The 21,156-nt window shown below is 43.8% G+C and overlaps 1 protein-coding gene across 15 annotated transcripts in view; it reads right to left on the reverse strand.

Annotated features, from left to right (window-relative positions):
- The window catches only part of Epb41l3 (erythrocyte membrane protein band 4.1 like 3), a 222,447-nt gene that overhangs the window by 58,175 nt on the left and 143,116 nt on the right, over window positions 1-21,156 (reverse strand). The window lies entirely within an intron of this gene.

The following is a 21,156-nucleotide window of genomic DNA, read 5'->3' on the forward strand; positions in this document are numbered from 1 at the left end:
ACTTTTTCAAATTCACTGTAGGCCTCTTTCAGCTCCTTTCAAGCCTCTTGCACCAATACTCTGTGTTATGAGACAAGTGACTTATCTCTGCATTATTGCTTAAAATCTGACAATATCCCTTTCCAACAAATGATCTCAAAAAACAAATGTTCTCAAGAAATGATGGATGTCCTAGCCAGAAGCTTCTGTAAAATGGTAGAAATAACCCCTAAGACACTGACAAAATCCCATGGAAGACTAACTTACATTTGAAGCTATTCTTGATGTGTGTATGACAACACAATGAGAATCACAATGAGACCAACAATAGAAATGATAACCATGACAATGAGCATAACAAAGATAAAACTACAACAATGATGACAATGAAATGTCAATGGCAACAACAACAAGGAGAGCAACAACAAGAATGACAACAACAGCAAATGCAATGACAACAGCAATAACAACAATGACAACAAATGTGACAACTACAAAAACAATGACAGCAACAGCAATGACAGTGATGATGACAACAATGACGACAGTGAAAACAGTGACAATGGTGACAACGATGATAATGACAACGACAATGATAATGACAACACTAACAAGAACAAGAACAATGAGAACAACAATGACTACAATGACAAAAACAATGACAACAATGACAATGACAATGAGAGCAACAATGAGAACAATGACAATGACAACAATGAGAGCAACAACAATGACAAGAGAAACTACAATGTCAGTGACAACAATGGGAGCAACAATGAAAATGACAAGAACAACAGCAATGATGACAACAATGAGAGCAACAACAATGACAAATGACGACAGTGAGGACAATAATGACACAAACATTTAAAAACAAAAACAAACAACAAAAACCAAACAAACAAGCCTTATTATAACAATGTAGCCACAGCCACTTGTTAAGGTAAAACATCGAGAGCAGCAATGCCAAGCTCCACGGCCTCTCATCTACTTGGAATCCAGAAGAGCCCTCAGCAGCCCAGGGTGCCACTCACTTCCCACCAGGAGTCTTCCTTACACAGACCACTGGTTCTCTGGGAAGTTCCCCTCTGGGGCGACTGCAGTACTCATTTTGTGTTTGTATTTCTGCTGCCACGAGGAGGGAAGCTCACTTTCTATTGCTGGGTAAGCAAGGAATCAGCCTCTGTGCCAGAGAAGCCTGCTGGCTGCATCCTAAGGAAGAATTCCTGCTCACTGTATGCTGAATTCATCTTGAGGCAGAATGCCACCTTTAAAACAATGTCTTCCCCAGTGCTTCCTTCCCTCATTGCATTTTCTCACTGGATGCTTGAGTATTTCCCTCTTCCCTAAGGATCATTTGAAACTTCATTTCTAAGGGATTGTATTATTATTTCCCTTGGGGCAGAAGCTCATGAAGAACTTGATAAACTGTGTGTCAGGGCTCCGGCCTCTGCTCCCTGCTCAGCTCTGTTCACCATCCTGCCCTGGGCCTTCCTTTTCTCCACCGAGCTCTCAGCAAAAGCATCTTAACAGCGTGTGTGCTGGGAGTGGGCTTGTTTTTCAGTTTATACGTGACCGCAACCGTGGTCAAAGCCAGGGACAAACAGAGCTGGTATCTGGACAACTGAATCCACAAGGTCTCTTAAAGGAGCTGGAGCCAGAGCCCTAGGAAGCAAGACATGATGTGACGCCAGCTGTCCTCGATGCATCTACAGCACTTTATACTTTCTGTCTCAAGTGTGCAGTCAAAGGCACATTCAGTAAGCATGGTGGAAAGTCCATTATCCCCGTCAGCCCTGCCACAACCGTCCCCACAGGAGCAGGGCATAATGGCATCTTCCAGTATATGCACAGGGCCATATGGGATACAGGCTGCACATGCATGGAGGCAGGACATGAGAGGCAGAGATTAAATTGATAGAGTACACGTGTCTGCTTCTATCCTCTTCCTTTAATTTCATAGGCAACCAGCTCCCCCTGCCAAACAGTAGTCCTTTCAAACAAGAAGCTATCAATTAGTCAATAACTCTCTTGCCATACTCTTGCTGTGTGAAGTTAGATGAAGACCACGTAGAACATTCTGTTAAAATAGAAATATGGAATAGTGTCCTGGCCCCGAGAAGTTTTTAGGCAAAATAGTTAATATGTGACTTAATTCTATGTCTAAACTAACTACATGCTAGACTTTTCCCAACATCACTTATATACCTTTAGGATAGGTATTTCAATCTTTATTTTTACATTTTATAGCATATTAGACAGTCCCAGTCTTAGACTCTTGTTGCTGCCTGGCTATGTGATGTGAAAGAGGTTCCCAATTTCTCTGAGTGTTACTGTCTCAATTATAAAATGGAAATGTGATTAGCACTCCCTTGCAGGGTAATGCATGAAGCACACTGAAAGGCATACTGACCAGACTGCAGAAAGTTGTACTGCTAATCACTCTTAGGTCCCTTAGATAAGATCAAAGCAGTTTCTAATCCTCCAATGCAAAGACACAGAAGTGCATCTGTTAGAGGCCCATTTCTTCTGCTAACAAATCCACAAAACCATTATGATGCTTTTATGTCTCATGCTGTCATACTCACAGTAGAGATAAAACGATTAAATGCTCTTTGCAGAAAACCATCCCTCCTGTCACTGGGGTACACGTTCAGTCTTTTACCAACACACACACAGACTGGGTCTGAATATGCATCGGGTAGACTGGCATACTTGGTTATCTTTTAGGCCAAGGCATAAGATGGGCGTATATCGCCATGGATACGGCGTGCCGCGCGTCAGAACAGGAATGAGTGAGTGATGAGAGCACATTAGCATCCCCCCAGTGTCTTCCACACGATTCAAGGCATGGGCACTTCCGGCACACACATCATCCAAGTCCCCTCTTGCAATTAAGCCCCCTGGACCTTTTTATTTTTGTAACGTCGTCTCTTCCTTTCATCCATAATTGGTTTCTGCCCTCATTTGTTGCAGCAATTGGAGCCTGTGTTTGAAATCAGACTTCTGTGTTTAGGGTTGAGTACTGTGGCAGATAATAGCTTTGGAGTGGCGCTCGCTTCTTCTTGGCCAGCAACAACACTTGGCTTCATTTTTCACAAAGACTTTCACAGCACACATGAGATGCTGGCAGCAGGCTGCTAGACAATATTTCCTGTTGTTACTCTGCTACGGATTCAGGTCACTATGCCAGTGTGTGCAAAACGAATGCAGGAGAGGCAGCCCGAGAAAGAGGAATGTAAGAGAGGCGCAGCCTAAACTCGAACCATGCCTAAGGCTCCTATTATCTCATTCTGAATAATGAGCTTTGAGAATTTTTGCCTGTAAGAGGACATAGTTTTCTGACATCCCAAATCAACCAACAGACAGACAAAACCCACGCATATATCCACACTGTAATTTCTAATTCAGAAATTTACTTGATCAGATCAAGAGCCATGGGGAATGGAACTACAGGGTAGCAAACAGGACTTCTAAGGATGTAATTGGTCTAGATTTGATACACTGCTGTCTTTTAACTCTATAAGACACTGTGGATCAAAACAATACAGTAATGACACGGATACTGCTTTAAAATTATGTATTAAGTGAACTTGTATCATTTATTTCCATAAGATATTCTGAGGTATTAACTGGGCAAGGCTGTGAGTAGCCTTAAAAGAATGTCTAGGTCACTATAGAAACTCTGCACAAGAATCCTCATAGCATTTACCAGGGGAAGAGAGAGTAAGATCTGCAATCAATGTGAGAAGGACGAAACTGGACAGACAGAAGAGATGTGACTCAGACCACTCTCCACTTTATCAACACATATTTAAAGTGAAAGGCATCATTATTATGAGTACTGCTATTATTCTATTTAATCCCATCCCACGGTAACAAGAGACCTGCTTGATCACACCCCCTTCCTCAGGAAGTCTAGTCTTTTCATGAATGCTGATTGCAGGTTTTGAAAGTTTTACATAAAGTTACTGTACAATTGGAAGGTCTCTTCTTCCACACCTAACTACAGAGACCTTGGAAGAAGATCATCACATGGGTGCTCCCTCGGGAATACTACGAGCATGTTCTACTACATGTATGCATCTTGCCCACTTATGCAGGTCTCACACCAAGGCCGATGTTTTTGTAGTAGCCATATACTTAATGGGCTTCAGCTTAATAATTCTATATGGAAAATAAACTTATTTGCATATCTGAGTACAATGCTTGAAGTTATCTTGGACAGTAAAGAAACATTATAATAGAGTTTATATGGAATGGAATTATTGAAATCATACCCTATGAACTGCAGTTTGGGTGTCTTAAACCTTCTTTGGTCTCTCTATAATGGTGTCAATTCAAAGTCAAGGTGAATTTAAATTCTGGCTTAGGGATTTGTGTGGCCCATGTCCTTGAACAAGGAGCCCAGTTAATGTGTTCTTGTCAAGTCCCCATCTCTCAGGTAAAGTCAAATCATCCGAGAGTTAAGTAACAGTTCTAAAACACTATGGAGACACTGACACTACATGAATCCTTCTCCCCAGCTTCGAGTAGGAGGAGGACAGCAGCCTAATGTCACTGGGCTGCTATTAGGTTATGGCAGCTTTATGTATACTGTGTCCCAGCCCTTCAGGAGGACAACCATGGAAGTCACTCTGTGAGCCCAGAACATCTCTTGTGACGGTCCTATCCACTTGAACCTGGGGGCGGGGGTGGGATGTCATGTGAGATAGGACGTTCCACTGGTCTCCCACTCATGCTACTGTATCTGGTTCTATCCATGACGAAATTTGTTTTATTTCTTTTTTCTTTTTTTTTAATTGGATATATTCTTTATTTACATTTCAAATGTTATCCCCCTTCCCAGCTTCCCACCCTCCAGACAGCCACTATACCGTCCTCCCTCCCCCTGATTCTATGAAGGTGTCCCTCTGCCTACCCCACTCTCACTTCACCACCCTCAATGCCCCTACACTGGGCATCTACAGAGCCTTCATAGGACCAAGGACCTCTTCTCCCATTAATGCCTGACAAGGCCATTATCCGCTACATATGCAGCTAGAACCATGTGTACCCCTTGGTTGATGGCTTAGTCCCTAGGAGCTGGGGGTGGGGTCTGGATGATTGATATTGTTGCTCTTCCTATGAGGTTGCAAACCTCTTCAGCTCCTTTAGTCCTTTCTCTAATACCTCCATTGGGCCCCCCATGCTCAATCTAATGGTGGCTGTGAGCATCTGTCTCTGTATTTGTAAGGCTCTGGCATGGTCTCTCAGGAGACAGCCATATCAGGACTGGGCTGGAGAGATGGCTCAGGAGTTAAGAGCACAGAATGCTCTTCCAAAGGTCCTTAGTTCAAATCCCAGAAACCATATGGTAACTCACAACCATCTGTAATGATATTTGATGCCCTCTTCTTGTATGTCTGAAGACAGCTACAGTGTACTTACCTATAACAATAAATAAAAAGTAAAATTTCCTATGTTTAAAAAATGTGTGTGTATAAATGTGTGTGTGTGAGTGAGAGAGAGAGAGACAGAGAGAGAGAGAGACAGAGAGAGAGAGAGAGAGAGAGAGAGACGGAGACAGTGATAGAAAGATAGATAGCTGATAGTTAGATGATAGGTAGATAGGTAGAGCTAGATTTAGATAGATTCTTAAACATCCCAAGAAGCCAAATCTTGGATGCTTCTCTTGCAGAAAAACATACAAGAAGCGTAGAAGGACTGACCAACAGAACTTGCTGAATGGAAAGGAAGGTCTCTCGTGTGGCTTTAATCTTAAACTGACAGGTAATTACCAAGTACTTTTCAAGTTTGACTGAGAGCAGTATGAATCAGTATCAATGGCTATTTACAATCACTCCTAGGGTAAGACTTGGGGGCTATAGCAGTTAAGTCTCCAATAACTTCCACGGTGTAACCATGTTTCTCCTGAACAACTGAGATGGTTTATGGTTTGGACACTGAGTGACAGATTTCTCACCGGAGTCTTCCGGAGAGAGGCTACTCTCTGAGCTAATCTTACTTCCAGCTTTATATTTATTTCATGTACATTCTATTTTCTATCTATTTAAAATCATCTCATTATACTTTGTGTGCTTATGTGAGGTGAAACATCCCAAACCCTCTGAGAGTAAGGTAGAGTAGACAAAGTCTAAAATCCTCTGAGAGTAGAACAAAGCTAAACTGTGTCTTTGAAACGGACCACAGCTCTAGCTATGGGGTGGGGATTGGGTGGCATGTCTTGCCATCCTGACAATTCCTACTGCTGCACTCTTTAGGAACGCTTTGTAAGCCATCACAACAAATTCCTACTGCTTCCCTCTTTAGGCACACTCTGTAAGCCATGATGTTCTGGGCAAGGTCTTATATAAAGGGATGACTGGAGACATTACAGCATTTTGCTTGGGGTAATAATCATCTTAAACTATTCATGTGCTCTCCCCAGCTCAGGCTAATGGCATTTCCCTGAAGAATGTGGCGCCTCTTTGGTGACTGTATTTGCTGTCACCATGGCATTCCATAAGAAATAACAAGTCTCTGTATGCCTTTCTGTTTCCCAAACATCATGACAAGAACAGTTTCTTGTGTGGCTGTACATCTGGCCCCCATCACTCATCCCTCTGAGGGGCAGTGGGGAAAGCAGGGACCTTGTTCCCACTAAATATGGCTCCAAGAAAGGATTTCCTTTGCCCTTACTGAGGAATTTCAAATATACATACCAGTGAGACACAGCTGTCTGTCACACTGAAATGCTACACCCCCCCATCCTATAAAGACATCCTGCATACTGGGAAGAATTCTTCACCCCACCAGATAGAGCAGTTCATAAATTAACCACTACCCAGGCTGTTTAGGCTCAAGTTTGTCATCTATAGAGTTCTCTCTGTCCTGGATAACAAAAGATCACAGGCAACACCAACAAAAGAGGTCAGTCTTGCAAGAGAAGCAACACAGGGACCATACATTACATTCATCTTGAAGCACATGGTCCATTAATACTTATCTGACAAGGAAAAGCACAGTTACTGGAGGCTAACTTTATTGGCAGAAATGCTGTGTGTTTCAATAAAGGTTCCCACAGCAGGAAGACCGTGACCTCTGGTAGAAAAACATGTAAGAATCTGATAAGGCAAAAGCTGACAATACAACTCTCTGAGTGGAAGGGGAAGAAAATCTTTTGCTTTTTTGAGGGAGTGAGAGGGAGTGAGACCAGATGTCTGTGCAGGGACTAGAGGGAAAAGAATCCCAAGAGAGGTGAGGGACTGGGGGAGACATAAACAACAGACAGGGCATTATTGGTAGTTTCACACTGGATAAACATGAGGTTACAGTTACAGAGAGTTATTTATTTTCTAATTGAAGAGTCTCTAGAACCTTTAGAAAACAGAATAAGACAGAATACCAGTAGAGCTGCTAATGCTCATTGAAGCTGTTCAAAGAAATATCTGGACCAGTCATGTCTCGAAGCCGTGCAAAGCTGTAGTTCTTATCAGTAGGTATAACTGAAATAGCAACAAGCAAAAGGCGACACAAATCCAGTTTGGAGAAATAAAAGACTTGGCAATGGATTCAAGGGAGGCAGGCTGGGACCAACCTTAAAGTATGACAACACTCCATTATTCTTCCACAGGTAGCAACTTGTCACCTTCCTACATCTAACAGAGAAACCTTCAGTGGGGTTTTTGAGGCTGAAACAGAAATGTTTTCCTATACAGACTCCATGAAAATGTTTGAAGGAACCTAATTCAACTAGGGCCATGCACAGCAATCGCTCTAGGGAACAGCACATCCAGGTGATGTGTCAGACCATGCCTAAATGTAGAGGGTGGATCAGATGCTAAGGTCCTGTTCCCAATTGGTTTGTGATCGATCAATAAAGATGCCAACGACCAATGGCTGTGCCGAAGGAAGAAGAGGCGGGACTTCCGGGTCTCTGGAGGCAGGTGAAGAGACACAGGGAGGAAGAGAAAATTTCACCATGTTTCTAAGGGAGATCTCAGGTGGTGCGGACATAGGCCGCTTGCCCAGGCAGCAGATTAGAAACAAAACTAAGCTGAGGGCAGATTTAGGGTGTTAAACTGGGGCTAACGGTAACAGAGAGGGCAGATTAAGAGTGCTGAACTAAGAGTATTGGTAAGGGCATGCCGGCCACAGGATATTAGAAGCACCTAGCAACTGAGCCAATAAGACAGCTGAAAATAAGTTAATGTGCGACTGTGTTTCATCCGTGGATCCAAGGGAACCTGGCGAGGCTGGTAGCGTGGTCTGCCCAGACCTTAAAGAGGGGTAGCAAAAACTACACGCTACAGCTAAAAGGAGAACTGGGTTCTGTGTCGGGGTGCAACCTAAGAGTTGACTAGTTGGATGAGTGGGGAGGTGTGGGTGAAGGTCTCTGACTCCCGTCCGTTGAATGTCAGTATTCTTCAGACCGAGCTGGTAATGACCTTTTCATTCTTTCACTCACACGTGTCTGAATTAATGTAGAATACAAGGGACCCCCAGATCATGCCGGTCTGACGACGCCCTTCCAGACGCCAAAGGCAGCACACAGGTGCAGCCAATCGCTGCTTTCTTAGTTGAGATCACTTAGTAGGTCTGAGTTAGTTCAAACTCCTGTCCTGTATATGTTCTTCCTGCATCCCATGATTTCAGATTTGACGGCGTTTGAATGGTGTTTGAGTGGTTTGCACACATCTCCCTAAAGTTCACATAATGGAAGCTTACTTCCTAAACTCCTGTGTTAATGGTCTGGAGAGAGAGGACCCTTGAGAGGCAGCTGGGATCAGACAAGATCAGAGATCAGGAGTGGAAGGCCCCTATGAGAGGAGGAGGAGGAGGAGGAGGAGGAGGAGGAGGAGGAGGAGCAGTGGGCGCTGGAATGCCTGCTCTGTCTGATGCCCTCCCTGGCCCTTTTAAATCCCGAGAAGGCCCTCAGCAGACATCAGCTGTGCTCCTTAGCGTCCGAGCCTCTCCAGACCACAAGTTAAATGAGCTTCTATTTTTTAACCTGGTCACACATGATTGCAGTAACACAAAGCAGACCCAGACAGAAGTTATTGTGTCTTGCTGTCTCATTACAACCCCTACCAATTCAGTTTGTTGACTTTCAAGGCAGGTCTCTGAAAGATACTTTTACCTCTACACTGGATGCCTTTGCCTCGGTTGGCATCTCAGCACAAGAGAACTAACCAGCCTCCGCATTTCTAGTCTCTTTCCCTACAATTACTGCTTCACGAAGCAAACCTAAACATGCTGACGCTGACGGGTCAACAGATGTCATGACGTAAAGTCCTTCAGCAGCATTGGAACCCTGCTGTGATCAGGAGAATTCCACATCCCCCAGTCTCCCTGCCTCTCTGGTGTGTATGTCCTCACAATCCTTAAGAGTATCAATACACCGAATCTCACTGTGATTAAGTGTGATTTAAGGCACATGCTCATGCTCTATGCATTAAATAGGAACACAAGGTGCCAATGACACAGAGCCCTTCTACCACATTTATCACATCGATCCTTTGGGTCTTCCGTTCTCCTTCCCAGCTCCCCTCCTCATGCCAAGGATGCACACGCACACAGTGCTTGCTCCTCACAGCATCTTATCTACCTAAGGGATGGAAGCTCTGAGCAGAGCTATGTAAATGTATGTGCGCAATATGGATTCCGTAAACTGGAGAGGAAAAAGGGAAGGGGAGGTATAATTATACCGCAATCTCAAAAGACCCCAATAAAAAACACACAAATGTTCCTCACCTCAATCCTACCTCAGATACCACAGCACAGACCGCCAGCTCTTTTTTGATAATTAATTCCTACCTGCCAAGAGTAGCCGGAGACCCATTTATCATGTTCAACAATCTGAACCACTTTGGCAGAGTCTTCACTCCCAAGGAAGTATTTATAGCTAGCCAAGGGCTGTCGAGCCTCTATCAAAACCTAAACCTAAAAAGACACAGAAGAATCTAGTCTTCAAAGAGCCCAACCCTCTCCAGGCAGGAAAGCTCTTGGAGAGCAAAGAATCTGTCCCAACGCAAAATAGAGAGCCACAGCCCGGTTTCCACCCCTTTCCTGTTCCCAGGGGCTTCTATTGTAGTTCTCATAATTTTAAGAAAACCCAGCTTAGTACAGAACTCTTCGAAAGATGAGGGGCAGAAAGAAAGAGGTCTTAGCCTATCCTTGGCTTTGACAGGCAGGTAGAGGAGTATCTTTCAAAGATACTCAAAACCAAACTGAACACTGAGGAAGCCTCCACCCATGCAGGGTTACTAGGTAAGACACCACATAGTACAACAACTTGAGGCTTCATGGAAAAGAATGGCCCACACTACCTCAGAGACACTCAGGATGTAGCAGGGTGACCCCCTCATGTGGTCCCTTCTTTCATTGACCATCCTTTGCCATCTGAAGAGTTCATTACCAAAGGAAAGAACTGCAGTTCCTCACTTACCATAAACCTCACATCAGCACAGAGAAGGACAAGCACTGCCGGCTGGGATGGAGTGTGTGTAATCATGCACACAGTGTATCCAGGCTTGCTCAGCACCTTCTGCTTTCTGACACGGGGTCCCCTGGTTGCGGTGGGGTCACCATGGCCGTGTGAGCAAAAGCAAGGTAACTGCTCCCCGGGTCGGCTGCTCAATCCTCCACCTCCTGGTCAGAGGGCACAACAACTTCCCGCGCTCTCATGACACTGTTGAGCATCTCTCAAAGTGCCAAACGGACGGTCAGCTGAGCGGAAAAATCCCCATGCTAGTTCCTGGTTTTGAAGATATTGAAAATGGAGAGCCACATGGAACTTCCCTACTCAAAAGGTAAAACACACCGTCCAGGGTCTGATACAGTATAATGATGAGACCAATCTTTAGGACAGTATGACGGCCAGGCAGCAGTGGCACACGCCTTTAATCCCAGCACTTGGGAGGCAGAGGCAGGTGGATTTCTGAGTTCGAGGCCAGCCTGGTCTACAGAGTGAGTTCCAGGATAGCCGCTACACAGAGAAACCATGTTTTGAAACACACACACACACACACACACACACACACACACACACACACACAAGACAGTATGAGAGAGACAACTCTCGTTCTATTTAATAGAATCTACTATATATATACATATATATAGTATTTTATATTTACACTTATTAAGTACTTTCCAGAAGGATATGTTTTATGCTGTACAGGATAACCATGTCACTAAATCAGGCAAGCATTTGAACTTGCAAAGAGCTGCAGACCATTCCCTGGCATCTGGAGAGCACTTGCTCTCTCTGTTTCTTACGATGACCCTGAGCCTATGTTTTACAGATGGAAGAACTGAGGACTCTGAAGGGTAAGAAATGTAAAAGTAGCAAGGCCATATATCATCAAGGTTAGTAATGACACACAGATTTCAGAAGGCTGGAGCGTCTTCAGTTCTTCTCTACAGTGGGCTGGGAAGACCTAGCCCAGGCTGTGTAACAACACCATTGACTGCTTTTATTCACTCTTCTCCCTGCAAAATCCCAGCCCTCCCATTGTTAGGGTACTTATATGAGCTTCAAAAAAATATTTTTAAAGTCTGGGTATGTGTAACGCCTTTAAATAAAGTGCTAACTTATGCCCATTTCCTACCAGTGAATGAGATAAGACGTGATTTTCACATCCTGTCTTAATGAACTCTAGATGCCTTCAGGAGTGTATCATGAGACACACATACACAGCAAGCTCCTCTCAGTAAGCCTTTAAGAAAGCATGAGTTTGTTAAGTGGATTTCACAACCTCGGATGGCTCTATTTGCTGGAGAAACCAGCTGCTGTCAGCATGTCTGACACAGAAACCAGAAAAGATGGCTAGATGGTTACAAAGAAAAGCCAGGGGGCAGGGGAGACAGCTAGTGTTTGTTTTGCAAGCGTGAGGACCTGAGTCTGAATACTCAGGATCCACTTAAGAAACTGCGCCTGGTGGTCCTATCTGCAATCTCAGACACCAGGAAAGGAGAAAGGAGGATTCCTGAAGCTCACAGGTCCTGCTGCCTGGGGCCTGGTGTATGTGGAGCTCTGCCAGGTCAGTGTGAGACTCTTCTCAAACAAAAGGACTGACCCTTGAAGTGCCCTGCAAACACCCTTCCCCCAACATGAACCCCCTGACACCTTCCAAATCAACCCATAAAACAACAACAAAAATTCCTGGCAAGAACAGTTCGTTATCTTTTCTTACTTAGTGGTAGCATCAGATGCAAAGGATGGTTGGCTTTATAATAAACACACCCTTAGCCCTAAACAAGGGGCGAGGCCAACCCCGCTGCTAGAATTTACTTAATTGCCAGAAAATACTAACTAGAGAATACACATTGCTACCATTAAGAAATCAAGGGGGGGGTGGTGATCCATTAAATTTCACCATGTAACACTAAACAGGGCTTTGCTTCTATTTTGTTTTGAAGGTTTGCACCTCCCAACGAATTATTTAGTTGAGAGCCAACAACACTGGACAAAGATGTTACCATGGCAAATCTTTCCTTTGTGTCTGCTGTCACCACAAACAGGATCACAGGAGTAGTTCAACCACCAGGCACTCATAAATCCACTCTGATGTTTCCCTTGCATTTGAAAATGTTTCCAAACCAATAGCCCCACTTTGCCTTTTTCGATAGAAGCTAAAAGAACCCGTGTTACCCATCTCAGTCTGCCAATCAGATGCTGGACACCAATACAGGCGAGTGAGCCAAATTCAGAAACTAATTACTGCCAATGTGTACTCTGCACCGCAGCAGAATTATATCAGGAGCTGGGTGAATCACTTTGTAAATATTCTACTATCCCTATGACAGGTCCTCCAATAGTATGCCAGGGTCTTTCCTGGATGTACATCTATATTTTGCTGAATTTAAACACACACACACACACACACACACACACACACACACACAGAAGCACACACATACATACATATACACATACACACACATGTACACACACATAGACACACATATGTACATGCACATACACACACATACATGCACGTGCGTGCGCACACATGCATGCACACACACATACATATACATGTATGTGTACATGTACATACACACTGAACCAAATAAAAAGAAAAATCTAGAGACTGAGCTATGGACCATATCCTCCTGTGTTTGTTTCTAAGAACCAAACTGTGGTCAAGGAGATCCCAGGTGCCATTTGTAAGGTGCAAGATTTGGGGACAAGGTTAAAGTAATTCCTCTCTGAGGCAGACTGAAATAAAGGAGGAGGAGGAGCTGAAGTTGAAGAGGCAAGCGCTGTCACTCCCAGGTGAGTTCCATCAGTGCAAAGACCTCTCCATCCCCTAGCTAATGCCAGCAGGCTGACTTCCCACATGTCCTGAAAGGCCAAATGTGTGCCCATGAAAAGCCAGGCATTGACTTAAACACTCAGCTGACACCAGTGACAATCTGGCAAAGGAGTGACCTGCCTTTCGTGGGGAGATGCTGGGATTATGAAATGAACCAGAAATTGATTAGGGAAATTGAAAAGGAAACCACTCTGCGGTGAAGTGTTCCTCTTAGGAAGGGGTAGTTGGGGAGCCCCAGGCTTGATGGGAAATTCCAATAACTACAGAATTCTCCTGATATGGTTCCACACAAAGATACAGGCTAAGTGGAGTCTTGAACCTTTATCCATGCAAGAGCTGGTGGACTTTACACATTTTCTCCCTCCATCTGTCTTCCTCTTCTCAGTGAAAACAAAAGGCCGGGTTCCCAAGCTCTGCCCACGCTATCCCACCTTCAGAGCTCAGAGAGTGGTCCACCCTGGAACTGGCCATTCATTTTCAGAAATAAGCTTAAAGAGACACCAGGAGACTGCTCTGTGACCTTACTCTCTTGGTTGGGTTCTGCTCAGAATCTCAGCTCCTCTGCTCCCAGATAAGTCCAAAGGAATGAGCTGTCAGCTCCCAGTTTCTTAAGAGAAAGAACTTGCAACATCTCCCGGCCATAGGGAGCAGACACAGAGGATACACTAAATGGCAGGAGAGATTCTGGGAGCCTCTCTTCCTTTTCTCAAGCTATATTTATGATACTTAGAAAAACAATTTTAATTTTTTTAAAATTTATTTATTTATTATATTTAAGAATGCTGTAGCTGTCTTCAGACACCCCAGAAGAGTGGGTCAGATCACAGATGGTTGTGAGCCACCATGTGGTTGCTGAGATTTGAACTCAGGACCTTCAGAAGAGCAGTCAGTGCTCTTAACTGCTGAACCATCTCTCTAGCGCCAACAATTTTAATTTTAATTGATCAGTTTTGAAGTCATGAGCTTACAGAATTTAAATAGAGCAAGTGACCAAACGTCTGTTTCTTCTTTTGTGTGCTATGTGTGTTTGGTGCAGGCGTGCTTGCATGTGGAGGTCAGAAGTTGATGCCAAATGCTTCCCTTAATTGCTTAACACCTTATTTTAGACACTCACTGAACCTGAAGCTCTCTGAAGGAGCTAGACTGCCTGGATAGTGAGCCCTTGGAACACTCCCAACTTCACACCCACCTCCACAACGAGATCCATGCCACACCCAGCTTTTCACACGCCTTCTGGGCAAGTGAACTCAGGCCCCGATGCTTGTGTGGCCAATGCTTTACCGATGGAACCATCACCTCGATCCCCAAATCTGTTCTTGAGAGACCACTGGTACACCATATAGAAAAATCCTCCCTCTTCTCCTTTTAAGTAGAATTTCCCAAGTCCAAGCTGAAGGCAAATCCTACCCTTTGCTTGACACCTTTTCCTGCTGTAGGCTTTGTATTTTTTTTTAATGAGGGGGTTGTAGAACCTTTGGGTCAGAGGAGTGGCGTGTGGATTCCTGTTCCTCTCTACCCTCCAGACCGTGTTTGCTCAGGCACGATATTAACATCTCTGAACCAAATTTCCCAGCTGAGAAACAATGCAAGGGCATAGTTATATCCAGTGCTTCTCATAGACAAAATGGTTTGCCTCTGTGGTGAACACAAACTCAATTTTAAGCTTGAAGCATTCACTCAACTGTTTTGCAGTGACTGGAACAAAGTGTGCCCTAAGAAACAGGTCCTATTAAAGCCTTTGTAAAGTTAGCATAGGCTAATATACTCAAATGCTCAGGCAAATAGAAAAGGTGCACTATTTGAATATTTAAGGTACCGGCACTCACTCTGCATAATGCATCACTGTGTCTGAGAACAGGCCCTCTTAGTAGATGCCCACCATTGTCACTGAAGAAGGTTTGGAAGCTCTAAGAACAGATATGCTCCTAGGAAGGAGTCCGGAACAGCTGATGACAGCTGCTGCCCTTGTCCTAGGGTCGAGGAGCACATAAAACTCCATGAATGAGAAGCTCTGGTGTGCACGCATAGCGTGGCTGCAGCCCACCATGTTGGGAAGACTCTCCCGAATAAAACAGTGAGAGATGCTCTGGACCGAAGATTTCCCTGGGACTCAAGCAAGGAAGGGCCTGGACTCAACTTGGAGCCATGGAATGGGGACAGTAGCTAGCAGCGGCCATGACGGGGCACAATGGACTCTGTGCAGGAAGGCAAGGGGCAAGAGGTAGCAGGTGCATTCTCCGCTTTAGTCTTCTGTGAGATGTGCCTCAGGAACCAGGCTGGAGCCGAGAGCGAGCAGCCCTCCTCTGCACCCAGGGGTCCGAGGCAACCATGCACAGCTATGTCCTCATCTCATGGGAACTGTAGTGACTGTGTCACTGCCAACAGGATTGCTCTCAGGGGACATGTGACAGCCCTCAGCCACAAGGATGAGAAAGATACGGAAACAGTGAAATTCTATGCTAGCAAGCTAGGCAGAACATTCACGGGAAGACCTGAACTCTTGGATCTTCCATAGAGAAGGAAGTGGTGTATATGACGCCTTGGGGGTGGGGTTGGAGCACAAATAGCAACAAACCAGTCATGGTGCTGTGGAAACCACAGACAGAACAAGTTTGTTAGTGTGAAACCAAAACAACAACAACAACAACAACAACAACAACAAACCCCGCAAACAGTGACTTAGTAACACAATGTTAGAAAATTAACACTTGGAAATGAGGGCTAACTCACAGAGCAGTTAGAAAAGGGCTTGTTGCAAAATCTCAAGGACCAGAGTTCGATACTCCCCAGAATTGATATAAAAAAAAAAAACAAACTGGGAACAGTGCTGAGATTCCTGGCTTACACATATAATGTATACATACACAATAAAATCTATATATACAAACACACATACACACATATTAATACAATTTGGTAGCTAGGGTAAATACTGAAATAATTCCTTAGTGAATTTTCTTTCGTAATATTTAATGGATTGCCCAACACCTAATCATCCAGCATGCCTTAGTAATATTTAATCTATAACAAGCCCTCAAGCTCTCAAAGTCTACTTGGCTTTCCGTACACAACCTGCAACAGACGACAAGGACGGTTTTATGGTTCCTATTTCTCTAAATATATGCTCACCTTTTCAACATGAATATTCTTTAGAGGGCTTAATAGGCCATGACCACACTCACAATGGACTATTAAAGCTTATTACTTCTAAAAGAATGAATACTAGGAGAATAGGTGTAAGTATTTTAGTAAGAAAATCTGTCATCATGGAGCGTTAATGAGGACAATTCTCACTGCCTTGGGGAAGACTTCACGGCATTCCTCTCAGGTACAAGTGACATCAACCATCCCGTGTGCAACATTCCTATGGCTGCACACAGAGCCATCACGTGAAGAAAAAAAAAAGTGAACCAATGTCCTCCCATCCCCCAGAGTCTGGGAGTGGGGTCATTCGTCAAGCAGGAAATTGCTGCTGCGGGATGGGGCCATTAGATCAGAGCCTGAGACAGATGTGGGACCTGAGAAGCCATCTGGTGGAGAAGAGCGGTGTATTACAGGAGAAGGCGGGACCTGCAGCCACACAGAATGGGAATTCGGATTTATAGGTTTCCTTGAGAGAAGAACAATATTTGTGCAGGCTGTGAAAATGTCATGTTTCATATTTTATATTTATCCGTTTCTGGTAATTCAAGAAAGGTTATAAGCATTTGAGTCAACTTGCCAAATTAGGGGGATTCTGTCATTCTGTCCAGTGATTGAAATGGTCAACAGATGTTTTTTTCACATAACCCACAGCAATAGAGAGGTTTAGAAATGGAATCATTTATTCCAGCCATGTCTCCCGAGGTAAAGAGCATGAAATAAGACAATCAATGGCCATAGAGACAGACCATGGGCAACTTCTGGAAGCCTCTTTCTGATCACAATTAGAGGAGGACCAATCGTGACCCTGCTTCACAAACTCCCCAGTGTCAGTCAGCCTCCTCCTGACAAGCATCTCCAGATGGTTGTAAGAGATGCTGCTATGCCTACTCAAATCTGGGCCCACCATGGAGGAACCTTATAAAGTCTCAGGGGGTGGGTGGGGTGGAGCTAAGGCTTTCATGATGTTACAAAACCTTTCAAAAGCTATATTTGATTTGCTCGACTCTGGGTTCGATTCTTTCTCCAGTGTGGCTGGCTCAAAGGTATTTTTTCCTGGGACACAAATCTAGAATGGATATACCTGGGTTCCAGTCTCACGGCCTTCCTCAAAATGACTGACAGGCTAAGTAAACTCGGAATTCAAGTGGGGGATAGGAAGCCAGCTGGACCTTCCTATAACCCTTGCAAAAGAAGCCTTCCAAAAATGCCTTTCCAATAACGTTTCTGGTATATCTCATCGGATGCCCGGAGCTGGGTATGTCTCAGGATAGCCATGAATGTACCATAACCCATCTGCGCACTACGACATCTGGGCAAAATGCCAGAAGCCCAGACACTCTTGTCAGTCCACTTGCAGGGACCTTAGTGGAATGCAAGGCCAACTACACAATATAATATTTCAAATATTTCAGTCAAGCACCAGATAACTACATTAGGAAATACAGAATCCAAATTGAGATCAGGTCTAAGTTAGTTTTTTAAGGTCAAGGTCATATTAGATAAGAATGGTCCACAAGTAGGATATAGCAAATGTCTTCTTGGATGGTCACTGGGGGTGTTACACATTCATCACAGAGAGGCAAAGCTGTCTGCCTCACAGAGCATCAGGACAGCAAACACTGAGGACCCATAATTTATGCAAATGTTCCAGTCCTTTGTGAGAAGGGTTTCTGAGCACCGCCTTCTAAAGTCCTCTGATCAAAAAAACCTCATGTCAGACTCCATTTCTCCCATTCTCATTATAAAACAGTTCCTAGAGGACTGTTACCTAGGAACAGCCTACATCAAACCAGAAGGAACCATCAAGCAGTGTCCCTCTGACCCAGAGGGGCAGCATGATGATTCACTATCTTTTCTGACTCCACCAAGCAGCGATGAATGAATCCTGTGAACATGGCCATATGCCTTCTCTGTCATCTCCAGAAAGAGGTTGGTAGAGAACACCTTTCTTGTTATACCTGTTATGAAAGTTGCAACTATTCTGCTGTTGACATTTTTATCATATCAAAAATGTGTGCTCAGTGGATAGCTGCCTATAGAAGACCAGAACACACTAAGACCCTGCACAAGTTCAATTCCAAACAAATCAAGATGGACCAAAGTGGAGAACAGTTTTGACCTCATTGGCTCAGGAAAAGGCGTTGTGAACAGACACAATGGCACCGGCTCGGGCCAGTGGCACAGGCACAGAGAACAGTTAATAAACGGACCTCATAAAGCTCAACAGCTGTATGACAAAGGAAGCCATCATTTGGACAAAGTGGCAGCCTACGAGTAGGAAAAGATCTTTACTAAGTATATATCGGATACAGATTATGATCTAAACTATCTAAAGAACTAAAAAAACAAAAACAACACAAAGAAATCCTAAACCTAAACCTAAAGAAAACAAATAGCTTATAGAAATCCCCCAAATATAAAAGGCTATTAAGACCACACTCAAATATCTCACTGACCATGAAGTAAAGCCGGTGCCCAATTAGAAGCTTTACGTCTACTGACTAGCGTTCCTTGTACTGGAAGAGACTCTGCATGCTGCCAGAGAGAGGAGAGAGGAAACCACTAACCCAGCTACAAATCCTGCAGCCTTCAACAGTGAACTGCTGCAGGACATACCGGTGTAATAATGGCACAGACATTAGACAGATAACCAACTGCTTATCGACTAGATTTAAAGCCCGCCCATGGTTGGAGCCCATACCTGACACTGCTAAATAATCAAGAGCCTGAGACTAGATAGGCCACAGGCCTACAGGAAAACCCCAAACTGTTGTTGTGATAAAAGAACGTAGCAGAAAGAAAAAATGACTCCCAGTGATACACACTTATACCACAGATCAGGGTCTCAGTAGGCTCTCCTCAGGGAAGCGTTTGCAGAGATGGACACAGCTCTAATGCCCACAGCTGGACAATGCAGTGTGTGAGAGACATTGGGGTACTTGGTTGTCTGCATCAGATCCTTTAATGTAAGGCTCAGGAATCTCTGGGGAGGAGGGATCAGAAATTCTGAGAGCCAGAAGTGATGAATGATCTCAAGGGAACAGTGCCTTCCGGCCTCAACAGGATAGACACACATACGAACTGAAGAAACTATGGCAGTATGCACAGGGCCTGCACCGGTTCAAGCCAGATGTGGTCCCAGTGTTGGGAACGAGAGGAGACTTGAGGCCCCAGCACTAGCTGAGAAATTATCTGCAGCTGATCAACTGATACCTGCTATCAAAAGTTGAAAAAAAAAAAAAAAGGAAAGATCTGTTTTTTTCTCCGGTGGTTTCTTACTAGGCATAACAATGGCATTTCAGAGCAGGCAATATGGCCTGGAGTAGATGGCCAACACAAAACAAACTCCAGGGTATTTTTGTAGACTTTTTGTCTCAGTTTGCTTTGTTAGGGCATTTTTATCTTCTCCGTTTATTTATTTTATTTATCTTATTTATTTTATTTTTGATTTGTTTTTGTCTGTGTGTGTTTTTAAATTTTGTGTATGTTTTGGTTGTTTGAAAGAGAGACAGAGAGAGAAAGGGAGAGGGAGAGGGAGACATAAAGTTAGGTGGGAGGTGGAATATCTAGGAAGAGGGAAGGGGAAAGCATTATAAAATATTTTTAAAAATTAAAAAAATTGGTTAAAATGTATGGCTAGAAATGTTTTCAACTTACAATGCCATGAAAGACCAACATTGAAATGTCACTCAAAACGATTACAGTGATGTTAAAGGGACAATAAATTATCAAGTTAATTATCAAATAAGGATTCCATACTCAATGGAACTCAAGCCATGTCATCTATAAGGAAACCAAGTCACTGGGTATATAGTAAAATGGCAAAATGATAAATGTTATCTTTCATCCTGTAGTGGTTTGAATATGCTTGGCCCAGGGAGTGGCACTATTTGGAGGTGTGGCCTTGTTGGAGTGGGTGTGGCCTTCGTGGGGTGGGTGTGGCCTTGTTAGAGTAGGTGTGGCCTTGGAGTGGGTGTGGCCTTGTTGGTGTAGGTGTGTCACTGTGGGTGTGGGCTTTAAGATCTTCATCCTAGCTGCTTGGAAGCCAGTGTTCTAGTGGCCTTCAGGATGAAGATGTAGAACTCTTAGCACCTCCTGCACCATGTCTGCCTGGGCACTGCCATGCTCTTCCTGACTTGATGATAATAAACTGAACCTCTGAACCTGTAAGCCAGCCCCAATGAAATGTCCTTATAAGAGTTGCTTTGGTCATGGTGCCTGTTCACAGCAATAAAACTCTAAGATACATTCCCAAGGCAATTACATCCAAACATAAAATTTTCTCCATCTAGAATCTTCCATAGAAAACTGAGAGCAATGTCCAGAGGATTATAAAGCAACCCATTCATTCTATTATAGAAATGCAATCAAATATAAGAAAAAAGTGTCTTTGCATAGCAAAGTTCTCCATAACATGAATCCTCATAGTTCAAGTCTAGTTTTTCATGAGGCTGTAGAGGTCCTCTAAGCCACAAGGGAAAACCCATCTACAGATTCACCATTTGAGTCCCCCCACAATTAGTGTCTAAGTCAACAACTATACACATTGATTGGAAAAAAACTATTCAAAATCGGAGCTAGTAAAATATAAAAAATAAAAAAAAAATAGATCTGGGCTCAGTAGAATTTTGGGTACCCGATATGCACTGCACCAGGTCACGAACTTGTATATGACTAGATTCTATATACATCAGCATATGACAAAGTAACTTTACTTAATGAAAGGATC

The sequence above is a fragment of the Apodemus sylvaticus genome, chromosome 9 (assembly GCF_947179515.1).
Source record: "Apodemus sylvaticus chromosome 9, mApoSyl1.1, whole genome shotgun sequence".
Classification (NCBI taxonomy): domain Eukaryota; kingdom Metazoa; phylum Chordata; class Mammalia; order Rodentia; family Muridae; genus Apodemus; species Apodemus sylvaticus.